The sequence below is a fragment of the Capra hircus genome, chromosome 5 (assembly GCF_001704415.2).
Source record: "Capra hircus breed San Clemente chromosome 5, ASM170441v1, whole genome shotgun sequence".
Taxonomy (NCBI): domain Eukaryota; kingdom Metazoa; phylum Chordata; class Mammalia; order Artiodactyla; family Bovidae; genus Capra; species Capra hircus.
This window is the reverse complement of record NC_030812.1, coordinates 77,646,744-77,673,231: the sequence shown is the minus strand read 5'-3', so window position 1 is coordinate 77,673,231 and position 26,488 is coordinate 77,646,744.

The window sequence follows — 26,488 nt, the reverse complement described above, 5'->3', positions numbered from 1 at the left end:
GTATTTTTGCCTGGGAAATCCCATAGACAGGAGAGCCTGGTGGGCTACAGTCCACGGGGTCGCAGAGAGTTGAACAGGACTAAGCCGAAAGTGAAAGAAGAGAGTGAAAAAGTTGGCTTAAAGCTCAACATTCAGAAAATGAAGATAATGGCATCTGGTCCCATCACTTCATGGCAAATAGATGAGGAAACAGTGGAAACAGTGTCAGAATTTATTTGGGGGAGGCTCCAAAATCACTGCAGATGGTGATTGCAGCCATGAAATTAAAAGACGTTTACTCCTTGGAAGGAAAGTTATGACCAACTTAGATAGCATATTGAAAAGCACAGATATTACTTTGCCAACAAAGATCTGTCTAGTCAAGGTTATGGCTTTTCCAGTGGTCATGTATAGATGTGAGAGTTGGACTGTGAAGAAAGATGAGCGCTGAAGAATTGATGCTTTTGAACTGTGGTGTTGGAGAAGACTCTTGAGAGTTCCTTGGACTGCAAGGAGATCCAACCAGTCCATTCTAAAGAAGAGCAGTCCAGGGTGTTCATTGGAAGGACTGATGCTAAAGCTGAAACTCCAATTCTTTGGCCACCTCATGCAAAGAGTTGACTCATTGGAAAAGACTCTGACGCTAGAAGGGATTGGGGGCAGGAGGAGAAGGGGACGACAGAGGATGAGATGGCTGGGTGGCATCACCAACTCAATGGACATGAATTTGGGTGAACTCCGGGGGTTGGTGATGGACAGGGAGGCCTGGCGTGCTGTGATTCGTGGGGTCACAAAGAGTCGGACACGACTGAGCAACTGAACTGAACTGAAGAGGAAATCCTAAACTAATAAAAAACATGAATGAATTGGAATGGGGGAAAATTAGACAGAATTAGCAATGGTAGAAATATTTGGGGTAAAAATTATTAGGATAACTGAGAGTGTTGTTGTATTGTTGCAGTTTAGTCACTCAGTCATGTCTGACTCTTTTATGACCCCATGGACAGTAGCCCTCCTGGCTCCTGTGTCCTTGGGATTTCCCAGGCAAGAATACTGAAGCAGATTGTCATTTCCTTCTCCAGGGTATCTTCCTGACCCAGAGACCAAACTCATGTCTCCTACATTGGCAGCTGGGTTCTTTACCACTGAGCCACCTGGGAAACCCCTAACTGAGAATACAGAAAAATTGGATGGTGAGGGAAAGAAAGGAAAAACTTAAAGTGACTGTAAACTTGAAAAGAGATGCTCCTTATGAATTTGTGAATGCTTGAGAATGAGGAATTCAGAGTGACCTTCTGTTATTTTTTATTATGAGTAAAAATTCCAAATCCTATTTATTAATATAAGATGAAAATTTTTAATCAAATAAAAATCTCAATAAAAATGAAGTTGCATATTTATTTCTTGAGGAATGTTACATAAAATATGTGAGATTTATTCTGTTGTGTTCTCTGTGCATGTGAATCTCTGGTGCTTCAGAAGAGTCACTGGAGAAGAGGGATGGTTAATTGAGCCTGAATCTAATAGCTGCCAATGTTGTCATCACCAGGTAAGGTTTTTATGCTCTCAGAAACTTAATTTAGCAAAGGTAGTAAAAATAACATTGAAGTAGCTGGTAACCTTGGAAAAGCGTTGAAATTTGCCACATGACTACTTTCTGATATAATAAATGAGAAGGTTGGTGTCCCTCAATGACTTCCAAATAGAGTTGAAGGAACATTGTGGACTGTTGGGCCATAACAGTTTTTTCTGACTTGTGGCCGCATGGAAATTAAAGGAAGATGGTACAATAAATTTTTCATAAAACCAAATCTAAGTAGTTTTTAAATCTTGAAATTATGTAGGTTCTATTTTGTTGCTGTTAGGAAGTCCTTTCTTTTATGAAATGATAATAAAGGCTGATGGTAGTTTTACTTATAATATTTTACTTTACAAAATTGAAGCTTCCTGATAATTATTTATATCCTTACTTAAAAACCCTCTGAAAGTCTCCCACAGTGTTTTATCAAAACCTAAAATTCTGGTGCCACTAAATTGGCAGTGCTACCTGTCTTCCCCACCCCACCCCTATTTGAAACATTTGAATGGACCTTTAATGAGAATTTTAGTTCAATTAACTAAAATAGACACAAGCATAATTTAGTAATCTAACATCAAGATCCATCAGAAAGGTAAGGACATTTTGAGAAATGCAAAGAATGTGACTTTATTCATAATATATACACCATGAAGTGGACATTTTCCATTATATTGGTTACTTCAAAATTTAAATCCTACTTGTTTTTTCAGTTAATATTTTTCATAGCAGATACTGAATATTAACCTGTTTCTTTCCTGACAATATCCATTGGCTACCCATGATACAACTGATTTTTACATTTAATTGGAAAACTAAGGCTCAGTGTTTAAAAAATCAGGTTAAATGATTTCTAAGATTTCAACTACCTCTAAATTTCCATTGATTTGAGAGTCAAAGTAATGTCACAGAAAATATGTGGAAGATTCCAAAAAAAAAATTGTGCAAAGATATACACATTTTGAAACATGACTGCCTAAGTCTGGTTAGTAAGAAGAATGGGTCCAGTAAGGAAAGGTGGATGCACCCCAGGAGTTGGGTGAGTGGGACCAGAAACGGAGGAAGTGCATATGCCATGAGGACAAGTTCTCTAATGAGGGAAACAGGCAGTGGTCAGGCATGGGTATGTGACCTCCTCTGTGAGGTAGTAAGATGTCTTCAAAAGCAACAGGAGAAGCTTAGGAGTTCACATTAGTAAGAAACATCAAAGAATGTGTGTCAGGGAGAAAAGGGGTTTGGTCACAGAACTGACAAGACCCTGCTCTTCAAGAGGTGATAGTACAAACAGCTTACCATGAGAGTTTACAGTCCATGAGAACAGGAGAAATCAGCTAATATTGTATTGACAATTTAGCAGCTATACACACTCCCCAGTTCTTTGCCTGGTTGTGGGAAGAACAGACAGCTGAGAAAAATCAATTGAAGATATTGCAAGTGGAGTGGGAGAGCCGACAAACTCCTCCAGGCACTGCAGACTCTCAGATGGCAGGGACTGGAGAGCAGACAGGAGAGCAAGTATGACCCCACACAAGCATTCCCAGAAGAGTGAAATCTCCCTGGATGCCGAAAATTTAGGGCAGACTTGAAGATCAAAGCAAATTCCCCAATTATGTAGAGAGCTGACACGTGAGCTCTAAAGCTGAGAGATATTTCCTACAGTTTGGAAAACTTCTGCTTGGATGTAAAGCACAAAGATAATACTGGAATTTTGGACTTCCCTGGTGGTCCAGTGGTTAAGAATCCACCTGCCAGTGCAGGGAATACAGGTTCTGTCTCTGGTCCAAGAAGATTCCACATGCCTCGGAGCAACTATGCTCATGCCCTGCAACTACTGAAACCTGTGCATCCTAGAGCCTGTGCTCTGCAGCAAGAGAAGCCCCTGAAATGAGAAACCTAAGAAACAGGACTGGAGAGTAACCCCTGCTCCCTGCAATGGGAGAAAGCCCATGCATAGCAAGAATAAGTAAATAAATAAATATTTAATACTGGAAGTTCATGAGAGCTTACATTCAAAGTCTGCAAGAGAAAAGTTCTGATCCTAGTCTTAAAATATTTGAAACCAGTGATAAGCTGCATGAACTGAAGCTTCAAGAAAACCTAGACACAGATTAATCACAGATCAGTTTGACTCAGTTCTTCAATGCCCTTCAAGAAGGACAATGATTTCTATGGAGATAAATATTATTTACCACAGCCTCTACTTTTCTACTACACAAAATGCCTAACATAAAATTGTAAATTATAGGACACAGAAAGAAGCAAGAAATGTGGCCAGTGGTCAAAAGAGAAAACAGTCGATAGAAGCAAAAAAGGAAGCTATATATTGCCAAACCAGGATTTTTAAATGACTGTCATAAAAATACCAAAGAATCTAGAGGAAAGAGAATAAAATGAATGTGAGAGATGGATAATTTCAATAAACATGAAAACTCTAAAAAAAAAAATTTAAGTGGTAGAAATAAGAAATATGGAATTAGAAGAATTCACTACATAGGTTTTATAGCATACTGGACACTGTAGAATAAAGAATGAATAAACATCAAGACAGGACAACAGAACATTTTAAAAGTGAAACACAAAAGAATGGAGAAAAAAAACAGACCACCTAAGATATTTGGGACAATAAATAATCTAGCATATGTGTAATTGAAGTTCCATAAGGACAGGAGAAATACTTGTAAACATAGCATGTGAGAATTTTCCAAAATTTTTTAAAGGCGTTATCCCAAATATTGAAGAAGTCCAGTGAACCATAAACGATGCTGTAACAGCTAAATATCCCTATGGAACAAAATGAATTTTGACCTTTATCTTACTCCTTTTATAAAAATTAATTCATGATATGTCATAGAAATACGTGTAAAACACATAAAGCTCTTAGAAGAAAAAAATGACATATCTTTTCCACCACAAACTATCTTAAACAAGATGCAGAAGTATTAAACATAAAAAATTTAAATGAAGAAAATAATAAGTGACCCATAGACTGAGAAAACATAGTCATTGTATACACCAAATATGGTGTATACAAATGGATCATATCCATTATATATAATAAACTAGGACTCAACAAAAAAATGTGAACAATTTTAAGAAACTATTAAAAGATTTTTTAAATGAACAAATCACAATAAAAGTTATATGAATGCCCTATGAGTAAATGAAAAGTTCTTTGTTAGTTATCAGAGAAATGGTAATTAAAAACAAATTATAATTTAATACACACTAAAAGAGCTAAAATTTAAAAAGAAAACCTGACATCACAAAATGTTAGCAAGTATATAGAGCAATGGAACACAAAAATCACTGTTAGAAATTTAAAATGATACAAGTTCAGTTCAGTTCAGTTCAGTCACTCAGTCATGTCCGACTCTTTGCGACCCCATGGACAGCAGCATGTCAGGAAACCCTGTCCGTCACCAATTCCCGGAGTATACTCAAACTCATGATCATTGAGTTGGTGATGCCATCAAACCATCTCATCCTCTGTCATCCCCTTCTCCTCCCACCTTCAATATTTCGCAGCATCAGGGTCTTTTCAAATGAGTCACTTCTTCACATCAGTTCAGTTCAGTCGCTCAGTCATGTCCAACACTTTGCAACCCCATGATCTCAGCATGCCAGGCCTCCCTGTTCATCACCAACTCCCAGAGTTCACTCAAACTCACGTCCATCAAGTTGGTGATGCCATCCAGCCATCTCATCCTCTGTCGTCCCCTTCTCCTCCTGCCCCCAATCCCTCCCAGCATCAGAGTCTTTTCCAATGAGTCAACTCTTTACATGAGGTGGCCACAGTACTGGAGTTTCAGCTTTAGCATCAGTCCTTTCAATGAATACCCAAGACTGATGTCCTTTAGAACAGACTGGTTGGATCTCCTTGCAGTCCAAGGAGCTCTCAAGAGTCTTCTCCAACACCACAGTTCAAAAGCATCAATTCTTCGGCACTCAGCCTTCTTCACAGTCCAACTCTCACATCCATACATGACTACTGGAAAAACCATAGCTTTGGCAGGATGGACCTTTTTTGGCAAAGTCATGTCTCTGCTTTTTAATATGCCATTTAGATTTGTCATAGCTTTTCTTCCAAGGAGCAAGCATCTTTTAATTTCATGGTTGCAGTCACCATCTGCAGTGATTTCGGAGCCTAAAAATATAAAGTCTGTCACTGTTTCCATTGCTTCCCCATCTATTTGCCAATCCCAAAGACAGGCAATGCCAAACAATGCTCAAACTACCGCACAATTGCACTCATCTCACACACTAGCAAAGTAATGCTCAAAATTCTCCAAGCAAGGCTCCAATAGTATGTGAACTGTGAACTTCCAGATGTTCAAACTGGATTAGAAAAGGCAGAGGAACCAGAGATCAAGTTGCAAACATCCGCTGGATCATCGAAAAAGCAAGAGGGTTCCAGAAAAACTTCTGCTTTATTAACAATGCCAAAGCCTTTGACTGTGCGGATCACAATAAACTGTGGAAAATTCTTAAAGAGATGGAAATACCAGACCACCTGACCTGCCCCCTGAGAGATCGGTATGCACGTCAAGAAGCAACAGTTAGAACTGGACATGGAACAACAGCCTGGTTCCAAACGGGGAAAGGAGTACATGAAGGCTGTATATTGTCATCCTGCTTTTTTAACTTATATGCAGAGTACATTATGAGAAACAGTGGGCTGGATGAAACACAATCTGGAATCAAGATATCTGGGAGAAATATCAGTAACCTCAGATATGCGGATGACACCACCTTTATGGCAGAAAGCAAAGAAGAACTAAAGAGCCTCTTGAGGAAAGTGAAAGAGGAGAGTGAAAAAGTTGGTTTAAGACTCAACATTTAGAAAACTAAGATCATGGCATCTGGTCCCATCACTTCATGGCAAATAGATGGGGAAGCAATAGAAACAGTGACAGACTTTATTTTGGGGGGCTCCAAAATGATACAATCACTTGGAAAATTGCTTAGCAGCTTTTTAAAAGCTATGTGTGCATTTATCTTTTGACCTAAAAATTCTACCCCTGGATATTTTACTCAAAAAAAGTAAAAGCTACATGTTCACAAAATATTTGTACAAGTAACTTCATAGCAGTCTTATGCATAATAGTTAAAAACTGGGAAAAGCCCAGGTATCCATCAATAAGAGAATGGATAAACAAACTGTAGTATGTCTATGCAATGAAATACTACTCAGTTATAAAAAGAAGAAAATCATTAATACCAATACATAAAAAATGTTGCAGAATCTCAGAAACATTACACTGAGTTATTGAAGATATATAATGCATAATGATTATATACATACAAGGATATGTGTAACTGACAAATTAAATTAAATTGAATTCTTATGATCTATTTATTTTATTACATGAAAATAATATTTCAATAAGAAGTGCTTTTAAACCCCTCCAAGAAAGTAAAATATATACTGGGTAGTATTTCACTGCAGAATAAAGTGAATATCTATAAGTCTGAGTGAATGAGGCAAAGATATAATCTAGAAACTATAAAGTTTTTCAAATACTACTCATTTTATTAAGCGTATTCATGATGGGAAAACAGCAAAAATTCTCATTTGTTTGAAAAGAAAAAAGATCATTTAGCACAGAAAAATACTATTTTAGTTCTGTACTCCTGCAATACAAACTGCCATAAATTTTAGCAACTTGGGGAAAAAAAACAGTGCTTATTATGCTGTGTGCTTTTTGGAAGTCAGAAATCTGGCTCAGCTAATGGTTCTGGATGAGGGTCTCCAATGAGTTTGTAGTCAGGATATTGTGTGAGACTTCATTCATTTAAAGACTTGATTGGGACTGGAGAATCAGCTTGCATGAAGGCTCACTTATGTGATTGTTGGCTGAGTTCTCAGTTCCTTGCAATGGGGGCCTCTGCATAGCATCCCCAAGGTATGGCAGCTGGCTTCCACCAAGTAATACTCAAGGCAGGGCAGAAGCCACAGTGTCTTGTATAGCCTAGCCTCAGAGTGTAACACAGATTTGTTAACCTACTCTTCAGGCTAAGACAGATTAAAACTCTAGTTTAGAATAGCAAATGGTAAGGATGGGAAGATTTGACTTCAATGTGTTTACCTCCCTGCTCTTGCTGTGCTAACATGAACTGTTCCAACTCTTTGAGACCTGAACTCAGAATCATATTAGATATGAAAGATAACTATATATATTCATTAAGCCCTATATTGTGAGTAAAAAATTAAAGAAAAATTTGAAAAGTATTATGAATTCAGATGAGCATAAGTGAAAATAACATAAATAATATGTTATAAAATATTATTTATATGTACAATTTTAAGGTACTATTTTGGCTTATTACTGCAAATGAGGTGATAAATTAGTCTAAGTTAAAAGAAGTCATATTAGGCCCTGGCACTTGTCTCTCATTCTTCTTTTTTGCTTTTGCAAAGCTCTTCATTTCTTTTCTAACTTCTTTTGCTTTTAGTGGTTAAAAAAGAAGCTTTGGCAGTTTCAATTTCTGAAACCCCTCAGAGAAGAAGGTTATGAAATGTGTTTCTCTGGATGGATGAGATAAGCTAAAAAGCAGGTGACACCCAGCAGGCTTAAAGTCGACTGTGGCTTTAGTCTGAGGCTATGAATGGATTTAGCACTGATATTTTCATTTCTTTTCCATTATATTTTCTTGTCATTATTGACAAATGTGTCATTTCTTTTTCCACTGGAATCTGCAAAGCAGATACGGAGATTTCCTAGACAAAGTAAGAATTTTTAAAACACAAAGACATCTTCTTCTTGGATTGTTCCTTTGATCATTATGTAGTGGCCTTCTTTGTCTCTTTTCACAGCCTTTGTTTTAAAGTCTATTTTATCGGATATGAGTATTGCCACTCCTGCTTTCTTTTGGTCTCTATTTGCGTGGTATATCTTTTTCCAGCCCTTCACTTTCAGTCTGTATGTGTCCCTTGTTTTGAGGTGGGTCTCTTGTAAGCAGCATATAGAGGGGTCTTGTTTTTGTATCCATTCGTCCAGTCTTTGTCTTTTGGTTGGGGCGTTCAACCCATTTACGTTTAAGGTAATTATTGATGTGTGATCCCGTTACCATTTACTTTATTGTTTTGGGTTCGAGTTTATACACCCTTTTCCTGTTTCCTGTCTAGAGAATATCCTTTAGAATTTGTTGGAGAGCTGGTTTGGTGGTGCTGAATTCTCTCAGCTTTTGCTTGTCTGTAAAGCTTTTGATTTCTCCTTCGTATTTGAATGAGATCCTTGCTGGGTACAGTATTCTGGGCTGTAGGTTATTGTCTTTCATCACTTTAAGTATGTCTCGCCATTCCCTCCTGGCCTGAAGAGTTTCTATTGAAAGATCAGCTGTTATCCTAATGGGAATCCCCTTGTGTGTTATTTGTTGTTTTTCCCTTGCTGCTTTTAATTCTTCAATATCCGCAAATCAATCAATGTAATTCACCACATTAACAAATTGAAAAATAAAAACCATATGATTATCTCAATAGATGCAGAGAAGGCCTTTGACAAAATTCAACATCCATTTATGATAAAAACTCTCCAGAAAGCAGGAATAGAAGGAACATACCTCAACATAATAAAAGCAATATATGACAAACCCACAGCAAACATTATCCTCAATGGTGAAAAATTGAAAGCATTTCCCCTAAAGTCAGGAACAAGACAAGGGTGTCCACTTTCACCGCTACTATTCAACATAGTTCTGGAAGTTTTGGCCACAGCAATCAGAGCAGAAAAAGAAATAAAAGGAATCCAAATTGGAAAAGAAGAAGTAAAACTCTCACTGTTTGCAGATGACATGATCCTCTACATGGAAAACCCTAAAGACTCCACCAGAAAATTACTAGACCTAATCAATGAATATAGTAAAGTTGCAGGATATAAAATCAACACACAGAAATCCCTTGCATTCCTATACACGAATAATGAGAAAGTAGAAAAAGAAATTAAGGAAACAATTCCATTCACCATTGCAACGAAAAGAATAAAATACTTAGGAATATATCTACTTAAAGAAACTAAAGACCTATATATAGAAAACTATAAAACACTGATGAAAGAAATCAAAGAGGATACTAATAGATGGAGAAATATACCATGTTCATGGATCGGAAGAATCAATATAGTGAAAATGAGTATACTACCCAAAGCAATTTACAAATTTAATGCAATCCCTGTCAAGCTAGCAGCCACATTTTTCACAGAACTAGAACAAATAATTTCAAGATTTGTATGGAAATACAAAAAACCTCGAATAGCCAAAGCAATCTTGAGAAAGAAGAATGGAACTGGAGGAATCAACTTGCCTGACTTCAGGCTCTACTACAAAGCCACAGTCATCAAGACAGTATGGTACTGGCTCAAAGACAGACATATAGATCAATGGAACAAAATAGAAAGCCCAGAGATAAATCCACACACATATGGACACCTTATCTTTGACAAAGGAGGCAAGAATATACAATGGAGTAAAGACAATCTCTTTAACAAGTGGTGCTGGGAAAACTGGTCAACCACTTGTAAAAGAATGAAACTAGATCACTTTCTAACACCGTACACAAAAATAAACTCAAAATGGATTAAAGATCTAAACATAAGACCAGAAACTATAAAACTCCTAGAGGAGAACATAGGCAAAACACTCTCCAACATACATCACAGCAGGATCCTCTATGATCCACCTCCCAGAATTCTGGAAATAAAAGCAAAAATAAACAAATGGGATCTAATTAAAATTAAAAGCTTCTGTACAACAAAGGAAAATATAAGCAAGGTGAAAAGACAGCCTTCTGAATGGGAGAAAATAATAGCAAATAAAACAACTGACAAACAACTAATCTCAAAAATATACAAGCAACTTCTGCAGCTCAATTCCAGAAAAATAAACGACCCAATCAAAAAATGGGCCAAAGGACTAAATAGACATTTCTCCAAAGAAGACATACGGATGGCTAACAAACACATGAAAAGATGCTCAACATCACTCATTATTAGAGAAATGCAAATCAAAACCACAATGAGGTACCACTTCACACCAGTCAGAATGGCTGCGATCCAAAAATCTACAAGCAATAAATGCTGGAGAGGGTGTGGAGAAAAGGGAACCCTCCTACACTGTTGGTGGGAATGCAAACTAGTACAGCCACTATGGAGAACAGTGTGGAGATTCCTTAAAAAATTGGAAATAGAACTACCTTATGACCCAGCAATCCCACTGCTGGGCATACACACGGAGGAAACCAGAATTGAAAGAGACACATGTACCCCAATGTTCATCGCAGCACTGTTTATAATAGCCAGGACATGGAAACAACCTAGATGTCCATCAGCAGATGAATGGATAAGAAAGCTGTGGTACATATACACAATGGAGTATTACTCAGTCGTTAAAAAGAATTCATTTGAATCAGTTCTGATGAGATGGATGAAACTGGAGCCAATTATACAGAGTGAAGTAAGCCAGAAAGAAAAACACCAATACAGTATACTAACACATATATATGGAATTTAGGAAGATGGCAATGACGACCCTGTATGCAAGACAGGAAAAAAGACACAGATGTGTATAACGGACTTTTGGACTCAGAGGGAGAGGGAGAGGGTGGGATGATTTGGGAGAATGGGAATTCTAACATGTATACTGTCATGTAAGAATTGAATCGCCAGTCCATGTCTGACGTAGGGTGCAGCTTGCTTGGGGCAGGTGCATGGGGATGACCCAGAGAGATGTTGTGGGGAGGGAGGTGGGAGGGGGGTTCATGTTTGGGAACGCATGTAAGAATTAAAGATTTTAAAATTTAAAAAAAAAATTTAATTAAAAAAAATTAATAAAAAATAAATAAATAAAACACAAAGACATACAAATTATATATTTATATATATATATATAATCTGCAATATGGAGAAGGAAATGGCAACCCTCTCCAGTATCCTTGTTTGGAAAGTCCCATGGACAGAGAAGCCTGGTGGGCTGCAGTCCTAGGGGTCACAAAGGGTCGGGCACAACTGAGCAACTAACACACAACACAATCTCATATATATATATATATATATATATATATATATATATGGAAATAGCAACTCACTCCAGTATTCTTGCCTGGGGAATCACATGGAGAGAGGAGCCTGGTCGGCTACTGTCCATGGGGTCCCAAGAATTGGACATGAGCTCATATAAAATATGAACTCATTATACACAATATTTTGTTCTTAGAAAAATTGTGTATAAATCAAAACTTTTAAAATAAATAATACTCCACAGGGGAGTTGTTATTTTTAAAATATTTTCAGGAAATTATCTTAAAAAGCTAGTTAGTTTTGCTAAATCCAGACATTCATAAATAGTATTTATGAATGTATTCACTTTAAGTGTATTCACAGATTTAATCCCATGTTTCTTTGACAGCTTAGCTAATAATCATACCTGAAATACATATCTACACACATGACTTGGTTTGAAGACATTGCGCCTTAATTCACAGAGTGGTCACTTTAAATATATTTCAAGCGTTTCAACAACTCTGTGCCGTACATATGTTTGGAAATACTACGTCCTTTTGAAAAAGCAATGAAGACTCAGAGCGTTTGAATAAGAGACAAACAAGAACCTAAGTCACGTAATTTCTAGTTCTCTGGTCTATTTGCTGTTTATTCTCCACTGTTTTCATTTTTCTAGGTTTAACATGCAACAGTAAGTCCTGACTAGAAGCTTTTAAATTTTTAGTTGTGGTAAAATCCACATAATACAAATTTACCATTTTAGCCATTTTTAAGTGTACACTTTAATAGAATTAATGATATTCACATTTTCATTCTGCCGACATCACCATCATCACCACAGACCTCTTTTTATCTTGCAAAACCGAAACACTGCCCACTGTAAATAATAAATTGCCAGTTCCCCCTCCTTCTAGCCCATGGCAACCACCGTTTTACTTTCTGTCTCTATGAGTTTAATTACTCTAGATATTTCATACAAGTGGAATCATCCAATATTGCAATATTGTTTTTCTTGTGACTGACTTATTTCACTTAGCATAGTATTCTCTAAATTCACTCATGTTGTAAAATGTACTAGAATATCCTTCCTTTTTAAGATAATAATATTCTATACATATTATAATAATGTATAAGCTATTATGAATAATGCTGCTATGAACATAGGTGTACAGACATCTCTTCAAGACCCTACTTTCAATTTTTTTGGATATATGCCTAAAGTGAAATTGCTGGGTCATATGATAATTCTATTTTTAATTTTTTTAGACACCACCATATAAGTTTTCGAGAGCAGCTATACTGTTTACATTCGCACCAATAGTGCACAAAGTTTCCATTTTATCCACATCTTTGCCAAAACATGCTGTTTTCTGTTTCTCAATAGTAGTTGTCTTAATGGGTATGATAGCAGAAGTTTTTTATGACAGTTTTATTGAGATATAATACACATGCACAAACAATTCACCCATTTAACGAATACAAATCAATCATTTTTATTGTATTCACAGAATAGAGCAACTAAAACCACTATCTCATTACAGAATACTTTTATTACCCCCCAAAAGAAATCCCGTGCTTATTAGCTGCTATTCCCCATCTACCACATTTCCAGCCATTGGCTACCACAATCTCCTTTGTGTCTCCATACATTTGTCTGTTCTGGACATTTCTTATAAATGGAGTCATACAAAGTGTGGTCTCTTGTAACTGGCTTCTTTCACCTATCATTGCAAAATAATGCTTCTATGAACATTTGTGTACAAGTTTTTTATGCACATGTATTTTCATTTCTCTTGAATATTTTCTTCACAGTAGAATTGCTGGATTCTGTGGTAACTCTATGTTCAATCTTTTGAGGAAATGAAATGGAACATTTTTATCCCATTGAATTTTATAGTACCTTTGCATCCTTAAAAAATGGATACACTTCTAGTCAGGCGGCTGCAGCCAGTGCACTAAGCATGGCTGAGAGGAGCTACCCCATGTCCGAGGTCAAGGGCAGTGGCCTAGAGTGCCAGGCTGCGATGGCACAGGAATGGCCGAGAGGAGCTACCCCGCATCCGAGGTCAGGGGCAGCGGCTGAGAGAAGCTACCCCGTGTCCGAGGCCAGGGACGGCGGCCGAGAGGAGTCTCCCTGTGGCCAAGGCCAGGGAAGGCCAAGGGCAGTGGCCAAGAGGAGAAACCCCATGCCTGAGGCCAAGGTGGTGACTGGGAGGAGCAACCGCATGCCCAAGGCCAAGGCGGCGGCAGGAGGAGCCACCCCACATCCGAGGAGCGGTGGCTGCATGGGCACAGGAGGGCCTAGAGGAGCCATCCCACGTTGAAGGTCAGGAAGGGCAGCGGTGAGGAGATACCCCTCATACAAGGTAAGGAGCAGCCACTTCCCTTTGCTGGAGCAGCCGTGAAGAGATACCCCACGCCCAAGGTAAGAGAAACCCAAGTAAGATGGTAGGTGTTGCCAAACCCAAGTAACATGATAGGTGTTGTAACAGGGAATCAGAGGGCAAACACACTGAAACCATACTCACAGAAAACTAGTCAATCTAATCACACTAAGACCACAGCCTTGTCTAACTCAATTAAACTAAGCCATGCCCACGAGGCAACCCATGACAGGCGGGTCATGGTGGAGAGGTCTGACAGAATGTGGTTCAATGAAGAAGGGAATGGCAAACCACTTCAGTATTCTTGCCTTGAGAACCCCATGAACAGTATGAAAAGGCAAAATGATAGGATACTGAAAGAGGAACTCCCAGGTCAGTAGGTGCCCAATATGCTACTGGAGGTCAGTGGAGAAATAACTCCAGAAAGAATGAAGGGATGGAGTCAAAGCAAAGACTACCCAGCTGTGGATGTGACTGGTGATAGAAGCAAGGTCTGATGCTGTAAAAAGCAGTATTGCATAGGAACCTGGAATGTCAGGTCCATGAATCAAGGCAAATTGGAAGGGGTAAAACAGAAGATGGCAAGAGTGAACGTCGACATTCTAGGAATCAGCAAACTAAAATGGACTGGAACGGGTGAATTTAACTCAGATGACCATTATATATACTACTGTGGGCAGGAATCCCTCAGAAGAAATGGAGTAGCCATCATGGTCAACAAAAGAGTCTGAAATGCAGTACTTGGATGCAATCTCAAAAATGACAGAATGATCTCTGTTCGTCTCCAAGGCAAACCATTCAATATCATGGTAATCCAATCTATGCCCCAACCAGTAACACTGAAGAAGCGGAAGTTGAACGGTTCTATGAAGACCTACAAGACTTTTTAGAACCAACCCCCTAAAAAAGATGTCCTTTTCATTATAGGGGATTGGAATGCAAAAGTAGGAAGTCAAGCAACACTTGGAGTAACAAGCAAATTTGGCTTTGGAATGCAGAATGAAGCAGGGCAAAGACTAATAGAGTTTTGCCAAGAAAATGCACTAGCAATAGTAAACACCCTCTTCCAACAACACAAGAGAAGACTCTACACATGGACATCACCAGATGGTCAACACCAAAATCAGACTGATTCTATTCTTTGCAGCCAAAGACGGAGAAGCTCTATACAGTCAACAAAAACAAGACCAGAAGCTGACTGTGGTCAGATCATGAACTCCTTATTGCCAAATTCAGACTTAAATTGAAGAAAGTAGGGAAAACTGTTAGACCATTCAGGTATGACCTAAATCAAATCCCTTATGATTATACAGTGGAAGTGAGAAATAGATTTAAGGGCCTAGATCTGATAGATAGAGTGCCTGATGAACTATGGAATGAGATTCGTGACATTGTACAGGAGACAGGGATCAAGATCATCCCCATGGAAAAGAAATGCAAAAAAGCAAAATGGCTGTCCGGGGAGGCCTTACAAATAGCTGTGAAAAGAAGAGAAGTGAAAAGCAAAGGAGAAAAGGAAAGAAATAAGCATCTGAATGCAGAATTCCAAAGAATAACAAGAAGAGATAAGAAAGCCTTCTTCAGCAATCAATGCAAAGAAATAGAGGAAAAGAACAGAATGGGAAAGACTAGAGATCTCTTCAAGAAAATTAGAGATACCAAGGGAACATTTCATGCAAAGATGGGCTTGATAAAGGACAGAAATTGTCTGGACCTAACAGAAGCAGAAGATATTAAGAAGAGGTGGCAAGAATACACAGAAGAACTGTACATAAAAGATCTTCATGACTCAGATAATCACGATGGTGTGATCACTCATCTAGAGCCAGACATCTTGGAATGTGAAGTCAAGTGGGCCTTAGAAGCATCATTATGAACAAAGCTAGTGGAGGTGATGGCATTCCAGTGGAGCTATTTCAAATCCTGAAAGGTGATGCTGTGAAAGTGCTGCACTCCATATGCCTGCAAATTTGGAAAACTCAGCAGTGGCCATAGGGCTGGAAAAGGTCAGTTTTCATTCCAATCCCAAAGAAAGGCAATGCCAAAGAATGCTCAAACTACCACACAATTGCACTCATCCCACATGCTAGTAAAGTAATGCTCAAAATTCTCCAAGCCAGGCTTCAGCAATACATGAACCATGAACTTCCCGATGTTCAAGCTGGTTTTAGAAAAGGCAGAGGAACCAGAGATCAAATTGCCAACATTCGCTGGATCATCGACAAAGCAAGAGAGTTCCAGAAAAAACATCTACTTCTGCTTTATTGACTATGCCAAAGCCTTTGTGTGGATCACAATAAACTGTGGAAAATTCTGAGAAAGATGGGAATACCAAACCACCTGACCTACCTCTTGAGAAATCTGTATGCAGGTCAGAAAGCAAGAGTTAGAATTGGACATGGAACAACAGCCTGGTTCCAAATAGGGAAAGGAGTATGTCAAGGCTGTATATTGTCACCCTGCTTATTTAACTGACTGAGAGTACATGCAGAGAACATCATGAGAAATGCTGGACTGGAAGAAACACAAGCTGGAATCAAGATTGCCGGGAGAAATATCAATAACCTCAGATATGCAGATGACACCACCCTATGGAAGAAAATGAAGAGGAACTAAAAAGCCTCTTGATGAAAGTGAAAGAGAAGAGTCAAAAAGTTGGCTGAAAGCTCAACATTCAGAAAAGGAAGATCATGGCATCTGGTCCCATCACTTCATGGGAAATAGATGGGGAAACAGTGGAAATAGTGTCATACTTTATTTTTTTGAGCTCCAAAATCACTGTAGATGGTGACTGCAACCATGAAATTAAAAGACGCTTACTCCTTGGAAGACAAGTTATGACCAACCTGGATAGCATATTCAAAAGCAGAGACATTACTTTGCCGACTAAGGTCCATCTAGTCAAGGCTATGGTTTTTCCAGTCATGTATGGATGTGAGAGTTGGATTGTGAAGAAGGCTGAGCACTGAAGAATTGATGCTTTTGAACTGTTGTGTTGGAGAAGACTCTTGAGAGTCCCTTGGACTGCAAGGAGATCCAACCAGTCCATTCTGAAGGAGTTCAGCCCTGGGATTTCTTTGGAAGGAATGATACTATAGTTGAAACTCCAGTACTTTGGCCACCTGATGAGAAGTGTTGACTCATTGGGAAAGACTTTGATGCTGGGAGAGATTGGGGGCAGGAAGAGAAGGGGACAACCGAAGATGAGATGGCTGGATGGCATCACTGACTCTGTGGACGTGAGTCTGGGTGAACTCCAGGAGTTGGTGATGGACAGGAAGGCCTGGCGTGCTGCGATTCATGGGGTCGCAAAGAGTTGGACACGACTGAGCGACTGAACTGACTGAGATTGAATTGCTGACAATCATCTATCTCCTATCCATAATACATAAATATTTCACTAATTCTCTGCCTCAGAAAAATTAATGTTCAACAGTAAACTTATGATTGTACTGTGATGGTTAATTTTATGTGTCAACTTGACTGGTTCAAGGAATACCAGATATCTAGGTACACATTATTATTCAGTGTGTCTGTAAGAATGTATTTGGATGAGATTAGCATTTGAATTTGGAGAAGACAATGGCAATCCGCTCCAGTACTCTTGCCTGGAAAATCTCATGGACGGAGGAGCCTGGTAGGCTGCAGTCCATGGGGTCGCTAAGAGTCAGACATGACTGAGCGACTCACTTTCACTTTTCCCTTTTATGCATTGGAGAAGGAAATGGCAACCGACTCCAGTGTTCTTGCCTGGAGAATCCCAGGGACGGGGGAGCCGGGTGGGCTGCCGTCTATGGGGTCGCACAGAGTCGGACACGACTGAAGCTACTTGGCAGCAGCAGCAGCATTTGAATCGACAGACTGAGTAAACCAGATTGCGATCCCCGATCCTTTGAAGGCATGAATGAAACAAATAGTGCTGGGACATCAGCCTTTGCCTGCACCCAGACTGAGTTATCCCATCTGCATCCCTGGTTTTCACACCTTCAGGCTAGGATAGGAACTATACCACCAGCTCTCCTATGTCTCCACCTACAAAGAGAAGATTGTGGTCCATCTCAGTCTCCATAATCATGTCAGCCAATTCCTTAAAACAAATCTCTCCCTACAGATAGAGACTTTGAATATAGTATATACAGATATATCTGCTGGCTCTGTTTCTCTGAAAACTCCTATATAATAAAAGTATTACATTGTATACTATCATCATTTATTAAACATTATATATGCCCCAGATGTTATCATTAGCAAGACCACACACACTCAGTCAAGTCTGACTCTTTGTTACCCCATGGACTACACAGTCCATAGAATTCTTCAGGCCAGAATATTGGAGTGGGTAGACTTTCCCTTCTCCAGGGATCTTCCTAACTCAGGGATTGAACCCAAGTCTCCCACATTGCAGGTGGATTCTTAACCAGCTGAGCCACAAGGAAAGCCCAAGAATACTGGAGTGGGTAGCCTATCCGTTCGTCAGGGGATCTTCCTGACCCAGGAATAGAGCTGGAGTCTCCTGCATTGCAGGAGGATTCTTTATCAGCTGAGCTACCAGGGAAGCCCAATAGAATACAATGTAATACAAGTATTACATTGCATTCTATTATCATTTTGGAGAAGGCAATGGCAACCCACTCTAGTACTCTTGCCTGGAAAATCCCATGGATGGAGAAGCCTGGTAGGTTGCAATCCATGAGGTCACTAACAGTGGGACACAACTGAGCGACTTCACTTTCACTTTTCACTTTCATGCACTGGAGAAGGAAATGGCAACCCACTCCAGTGTTCTTGCCTGGAGAATCCCAGGGACGGGGGAGCCTGGTGCGCTGCCATGTATGGGGTCCCCCAGAGTCGGACACAACTGAAGCGACTTAGCAGCAGCAAACATTATATATGCTCCAAATGTTATTAGCACAACCATACAAAATAATTGCTATTATTCTCCCTGCCTACTAGATGAGGAAATTAAAATCAACTAGAACAGTACTTCCAATAGAGACATAGTGTAAGCCACATTCATAATTACTCATGACCACATGGGAAATTTTTAAGTTTCTAGTAGTCACATTAAAAATAAATAAAAAGAAAACAGGTGAAATTAACTTCAACATATATTTAACCCAATGTATCCAACATATCATCATTTCAACATAGAATTAGTATTTAAAAAACTATTAATGAGATATTTTATGTTCTTTTTTTCTTATCAAGTCTTTTAAAATGTAATGTTATTATTTATATTCACAGCATTCCTCAATTCAGATGTGTGTGTGTGTGTGTGTGTGTGTGTGTGTGTGTGTGTGTGTGTTCAGTGATATCTGACTCTGCGGCCCTGTGGACTGTAGCCCTCCAGGTTCCTCTGCCCTTGGAATTTTCCAAGCAAAGATTACTGGAGCAGGTTGCCATTTCCTACTCCAGGGGATTTTCCTGACCCAACAATGGAACTGGAGTCTCCTGCATCTCCTGCCTTGGCAGGTGGATTCATTACCACTGTGCCATATGGGAAACTAATTCAGAACCACAGTTCAAAGGTTCAACAGCCACAAGTGGCTAGTGATTAAAGTAGTAGACAGCACAGGTCTGGAAACTTAATTTGACTTCCTCACACAAGAACCTGAATTCATAACTAGGCTACATTGCTTCTCATACCTAGAGATGTCACATACAGCTGATAAGAAATCAATAAACTGAGAAGTGGTATTTCATATTAAAAGGTAAATTAGAACCTAGACAGTTTCTCAGAAGATAAAATGAATGACCTTGCTCTTCAGGTTGCTTTGTGAATATATTAAAATGAATGCAGGGGAAAATATACAGCTATGTTTCTATATCTGTCTATATGAAATATGAAGTTCTTTGGACCCTGTTTATAGGATGGGGAACTAGAAAAATACTTGTTAGATGGTTCTGAAAGCTGGGGGAATATGAAGATGCTGTAGATTGCAGTTGTACACAATCTTCTAGAAATGTTTCAGTCCATCAGATCTCTGGATTAAAAACTCACAAGGATCTGCTTTATCTTAGCTCACAGAAGCTGGAAGCTTCCAGATTAAATCTGACCCAAGGAGTCTCCACTGCACAGAAGTCACTGAGCCCTTGATCCCTCCATGCTTTGGCCTCAAATACCTGCTTGGCTTCAGCATTCAAAGACTTTACCCTGTAACCAACATCCAGGAGGCCCAAATAAGAGCTTATCATCCAGTAGTTTGTCAAGCGCATGTCAATGCTAGAACTCAACAGATCAGAATCAAGGAAAGGATATTTTTGGTCTAGACTCTAAATTAAAGTAAATTTAAATTTTGGTAAATCTGAAGCCTGCTTTAAAAATTTTATGTTGCTTCGTCTAACTTTTTTTTAAGTTCTAATTCATGAAGTATAAGATCAACTTTTCAATGTAAGCCTGAAATTTTGTAGCTAAATTGAGGTTATGATAACTGGGAAGCAGAAGCAGCAGCAGGAGAAAAAGGAGGAGAGTGGTAGGGAGGGGTGAGGGGAAGAAATAGAGGAAAAAAGGAAGAGAAAGAGGAAGAGATATTGTGAAAATTCTAATAAGGTTTGCACACTATAAAATGGTTGTATATTAGAGAAAAAATTTTGACAAAGCCTGAAGTTAAAACACTGACAATTAAGGGAACTAAAAATGCTTTCTTTGCATGGTGTCTTCTTGTTACAAGTACCATGTGCAAGTCACTTTTTCACCAAGCTGTTCTAAAATTAGAGAAAATACAACCCTTCACATTAAAGAAATGCATCTATAACATACCATTGTGGGCAGATGTGATAAAAATTAGATAGACTATTTTTTATAAATGAAAATATGATACTTATTTGGAATTAAATCTAAACGATATATCACACCCTCTGCATATGGAAAACATACCTGCTTTAATTGTACATTAAACCAGTGTTCCTGTTTTTTTTCCATTCTTTCCTTCTTTTTTTCTTTCTTTCTCTCTCTCTCTCTCTCTCTCTCTCTCTCTCTCTCTCTCTCTCTCTCTCTCTCTCTCTCTCTCTCTCTCAATTTCTCTTCACCCTTCTTTCTTTTACCACCAAGTTTGAGACATACAGTTCTTAATAAATAAAGCCTTAATACAGAGGCTTTTGGGTCAATGCAAGAAAAAATAAACAATAAGGCATGTGCTTGTAGGTCCTGCAGTACCAGACCCCTCATGACTATTGCCTTAAGAAATTTAAACGAGAGACTTCTATGGCCCAGTATAACCTTCTGTTAAATTGCTACTACTTTTTGTAAAAACTTTGGAGACATGGAGGGAAAAACTTTCCCCAGAGCACAGGTGCTATGTGAATAATTAATATTTGTTACCTAGGTGGCTCCGTGGATAAAGAATCTGCCTGAAATGCAGAAGACACAGGCAGACGCGGGTTCAATCCCTGGGTCAGGAAGATTTCCTGGAGGAGGACATGGCAACCCATTCCATGGAGAATCCCCATGGATGGAGGAGCCTGGTGGGCTAAAGTCCATAGGGTCACAAAGAGTCAGACACGACTGAAGTGACTGAGCACACACGCACACCATATCTTACTTGTGTCCTCGTCTTTATCCCTTGTATCAGTTTCCTTGAGATGCCACAGAAAATTATCACAACTTGGGTGGTTTAAACAATGGAAATTTGTTCTTTCATACACTGGAGGCCAGAATTCTGAAATTAAGGTGTCAGGGCCATACTCCCTCCAAAGACTCTAGGAAAGAATCCCTCTCTGCCTCTTCCAGCTTCTGGTGGCTCCAGGGGTTCCTAGATTGGTGGCTGCATAATTCCAGTCTTTGCCTCCATCTTTACATGGCCTTCTCTTTTCTCCGTGTCTCCACTCACACAGTCTCTTTCAAGAACACCTGTCTTTGGATTTAGGACATACCTAAAAAATCCAGAATTATCTCATCTGAAGATCCTTAATGTAATTACATATGAAAAGATCCTTTTCCAAATAATGTCAAAACTATAAGATACATACATGGATGTGTCTTGGGGTGCCACTAAACACCACCCAAGCAAATCTCAACCCCCTGAAGCATGGGCTCAAGTGGTTCACTGGTACCTAGAATATGAATTGCCACTTGAGTTCTAAGTAAATATTTGAGAAAGAATAGTGATTGAAAAGAATCAATTCAGTTCAGTGTCCAACTGTTTGCGACCTCATGGACTGCAGCATGACAGGCTTCCTTGTCCTTCGCCAATTCCTGGACCTTGCTCAAACTCATGTCCATAGAGTCAGTGATGCCATCCAACCATCTCATCCTCTATCCTCCCCTCCTCCTCCTGCCTTCAATCTTTCCTGGCATCAGGGTCTTTTCAAATGAGTCACTTCTTCACATCAAGTAGCCAAAGTATTGCAGTTTCAGCTTCAGGATCAGTCCTTCCAATCAATATACAGGACTGATTTCCAGGACTGGTAGGATCTCCTTGAACTCCAAGGGACTCTCAAGAGTCTTCTCCAACATCACAGTTCGAAAACATCAATTCTTCGGTGCTCAGCTTTCTTTATAGTCCAATTCTCACATCCATACATGACTACTGAAAAAAAACATAACTTTGACTAGCTGGACATTTGTGGGCAAAGTAATGTCTCTGCTTTTTAAAATGCTGTCTCGGTTGGTCATAACTTTCCTTCCAAGGAGCAAGCCTCTTATAATTTCATGGCTGCACTCTCCACCTGCAGTAATTTTGGAGCCCCCCAAAATAAAGTCTGTCACGGTTTTCATTGCTTCCCCATCTATTTGCCATGAAGTGATGGGACCAGATGCCATGATCTTAATTTTCTGAAAGTTGAGCTTTAAGCCAACTTTCTCACTCTCCTCTTTCACTTTCATCAAGAGGCTCTTTAGCTCTTCTTCACTTTCTGCCATAAGGGTAGTGTCATCAGCATATATGAGGTTATTGATATTTCTCCCAGCAATCTTGATTCCAGCTTGTGCTTCATCCAGCCCAGAGTTTTGCAAAATGTACTTTACATATAAGTTAAATAAGCAGGGTGACAATATACAGCCATCATGAACTCCTTTCCTGATTTGGACCCAGTCTGTTGTTCCTTGTCCAGTCCTAACTGTTGTTTCTTGACATGCATACAGATTTCTCAGGAGTCAGATCAGGTGGTCTGGTATTCCCCTCTCTTTAAGAATTTTCCACAGTTTATTGTGATCCACACAGTCAAAGGCTTTGGCATAGTCAATAAAGCAGAAATAGATGTTTTTCTGGAATTCTCTCACTTTTTCAATGATTAACAGATGTTGGCAATTTGATCTCTCTACCTTTTCTAAAACCAGCTTAAACATTTGGAAGTTCTCGGTTCACTTACTGTAGAAGCCTGGCTTGAAGAATTTTGAGCATTACTTTGCTAGCATATGAGATGAGTGCAATTGTGCAGTAGTTTGAGCATTCTTTGGCATTGCCTTTCTTAGGGATTAGAATGAACTGACCTTTTCCTGTCCTGTGGCCACTGCTGAATTTTCCAAATTTGCTGGCATATTGAGTGCAGCACTTTCACAGCATCATCTTTTAGAATTTAATATAGATGAACTGAGATTCCATCACCTCTGCTAGCTTTGTTCATTGAGATGCTTCTTTATTTTTAAGATCCACAACATTTTTATTGTGCAATAACATCACAAATTTTAGGAAATTTGGCAACTCTGGCCTCCCAAAACTATTAAGTCTTGCTGTTCTATCACCTAAGTGTAGAGTGTTCACATTTAATTATGTATTGGGTATGTATGTGACTATCTTTTCTAAAAATACTTTAACAAGTTGTTTATAGACTCAGCTATCTTTATCAGTATTAATACAGCTTTATATTATATAATTTAGCATTTTCTTTACTATGAAAATATAATAGCCCTATATAATGCAAAATAACTTTCTGAAGCATGGAGAAGTATGAATTACCCATGAACAACTCCAGGTTTTTTGTTTTGTGTGTGTGTGTGTGTGGTTGCTTTTTTTTTTTTTCCTAGTCTCTATATTTATTCAAAATGGGCAATGATTACATTTTTTAGCAATATTAAGTATCTGAGATGCCAAGAGCAAATGGAGATCTTGGAAAATCCTAAGATTCTGAGGCATGCCAATGGCATGTCTTCAGTTGTCTGACCCTATTTCTTTCTTTTTCTTTTTTTTTTTTTTTACTTTACAATACTGTATTGGTTTTGCCATACATTGACATGAATCCGCCACAGGTGTACATGAGTTCCAAACCCTGAACCCCCCTCCCACCACCCTCCCCATATCATCTGTCTGTGTCATCCCAGTGCACCAGCCCCAAGTATCCTGTATCCTGTATCGAACCTAGACTAGCGATTCGTTTCTTACATGATAGTGTACATTTTTCAATGCCATTCTCCCAAATCATCCCACCCTCTCCCTCTCCCACAGAGTCCAAAAGTCTGTTCTTTACTTCTGTGTCTCTTTTGCTGTCTCGCATACATGGTTATCATTACCATCTTTCTAAATTCCATATATATGTGTTAGTATACTGTATTGGTGATTTTCTTTCTGGCTTACTTCACTCTGTATAATCGGCTCCAGTTTCATCCACCTCATTAGAACTGATTCAAATGTATTCTTTTTAATGGCTGAGTAATACTCCATTGTGTATATGTACCACAGCTTTCTTATCCATTCATCTGCTGATGGGCATCTAGGTTGCTTCCATGTCCTGGCTATTATAAACAGTGCTGCGATGAACATTGGGGTACATGTATCTCTTTCAATTCTGGTTTCCTCAGTCTGTATGCCCAGCAGTGGGATTCCTGGGTCATAAGGCAGTTCGTTTTCCAGTTTTTTAAGGACTCTCCACACTGTTCTCCATTGTGGCTGTACCAGTTTGCATTCCCACCAACAGTGTAAGAGGGTTCCCTTTTCTCCACACCCTTTCCAGCACTTATTGCTTGTAGACTTTTGGATAGCAGCCATTCTGACTGGTGTGAGATGGTACCTCATTGTGGTCTGAATTTGTATTTCTCTGATAATGAGTGATGTTGAGCATCTTTTCATGTGTTTGTTAGAGAAACAAATGTATGTCTTCTTTAGAGAAATGTCTATTTAGTTCTTTGGCCCATTTTTTGATTGGGTCATTTATTTTCTGGAATTGAGCTGCAGGGGTTGCTTGTATATTTTTGAGATTAGTTGTTTGTCAGTTCCTTCATTTGCTATTATTTTCTCCCATTCCAAAGGCTGTCTTTTCACCTTGTTTATAGTTTCCTTTGTTGTGCAGAAGCTTTTAATTTTAATTAGGTCCCATTTGTTTATTTTTGCTTTTATTTCCAATATTCTGGGAGGTTGGTCATAGAGGATCCTGCTGTGATGTATGTTGGAGAGTGTTTTGCCTATGTTCTCCTCTAGGAGTTTTATAGTTTCTGGTCTTATGTTTAGATCTTTAATCCATTTTCAGTTTATTTTTGTGTATGGTGTTAGAAAGTGTTCTACTTTCACTCTTTTACAAGTGGTTGACCAGTTTTCCCAGCACCACTTGTTAAAGAGATTGTCTTTTCTCCATTGTATATTCTTCCTGCTTTGTCGAAGATAAGGTGTCCATAGGTGTGTGGATTTATCTCTGGGCTTTCTATTTTGTTCCATTGATCTATATGTCTGTCTTTGTGCCAGTACCATACTGTCTTGATGACTGTGGCTTTGTAGTAGAGCCTGAAGTCAGGCAGGTTGATTCCTCCAGTTCCATTCTTATTTCTCAAGATTGCTTTGGCTATTCAAGGTTTTTTGTATTTCCATACTAATTGTGAAATTATTTGTTCTAGTTCTGTGAAAAATACCACCGGTAGCTTGATAGGCATTGCATTGAATCTGTAGATTGCTTTGGGGAGTATATTCATTTTCACTATATTGATTCTTCCAATCCATGAACATGGTATATTTCTCCATCTATTGGTGTCCTCTTTGATTTCTTTCACCAGTGTTTTATAGTTTTCTATATATAGGTCTTTAGTTTCTTTTGGTAGATATATTCCTAAGTATTTTATTCTTTTTGTTGCAATGGTGAATGGAGTTGTTTCCTTAATTTTTTTCTACTTTCTCATTATTAGTGTATAGGAATGCAAGGGATTTCTGTGTGTTGATTTTATATCCTGCAACTTTACTATATTCATTGATTAGCTCTAGTAATTTTCTGGTGGAGTCTTTAGGGTTTTCTGTGTAGAGGATCAAGTCATCTACAAACAATCAGAGCTTTACTACTTTTCCAATTTGGATTCTTTTTATTTCTTTTTCTGTTCTGATTGCTGTGGCCAAAACTTCCAGAACTATGTTGAATAGTAGCAGTGAAAGTGGGCACACTTGTCTTGTTCCTGACTTTAGGGGAAATGCTTTCAATTTTTTACCATTGAGGATAATGTTTGCTATGGGTTTGTCATATACAGCTTTTATTATGTTGAGGTATATTCCTTCTATTCCTGCTTTCTGGAGAGTTTTTATCATAAATGGATGTTGAATTTTGTCAAAGGCTTTCTCTGCATCTATTGATATAATCATATGGCTTTTATTTTTCAATTTGTTAATGTGGTTTATTATATTTGTTGATTTGCAAATATTGAAGAA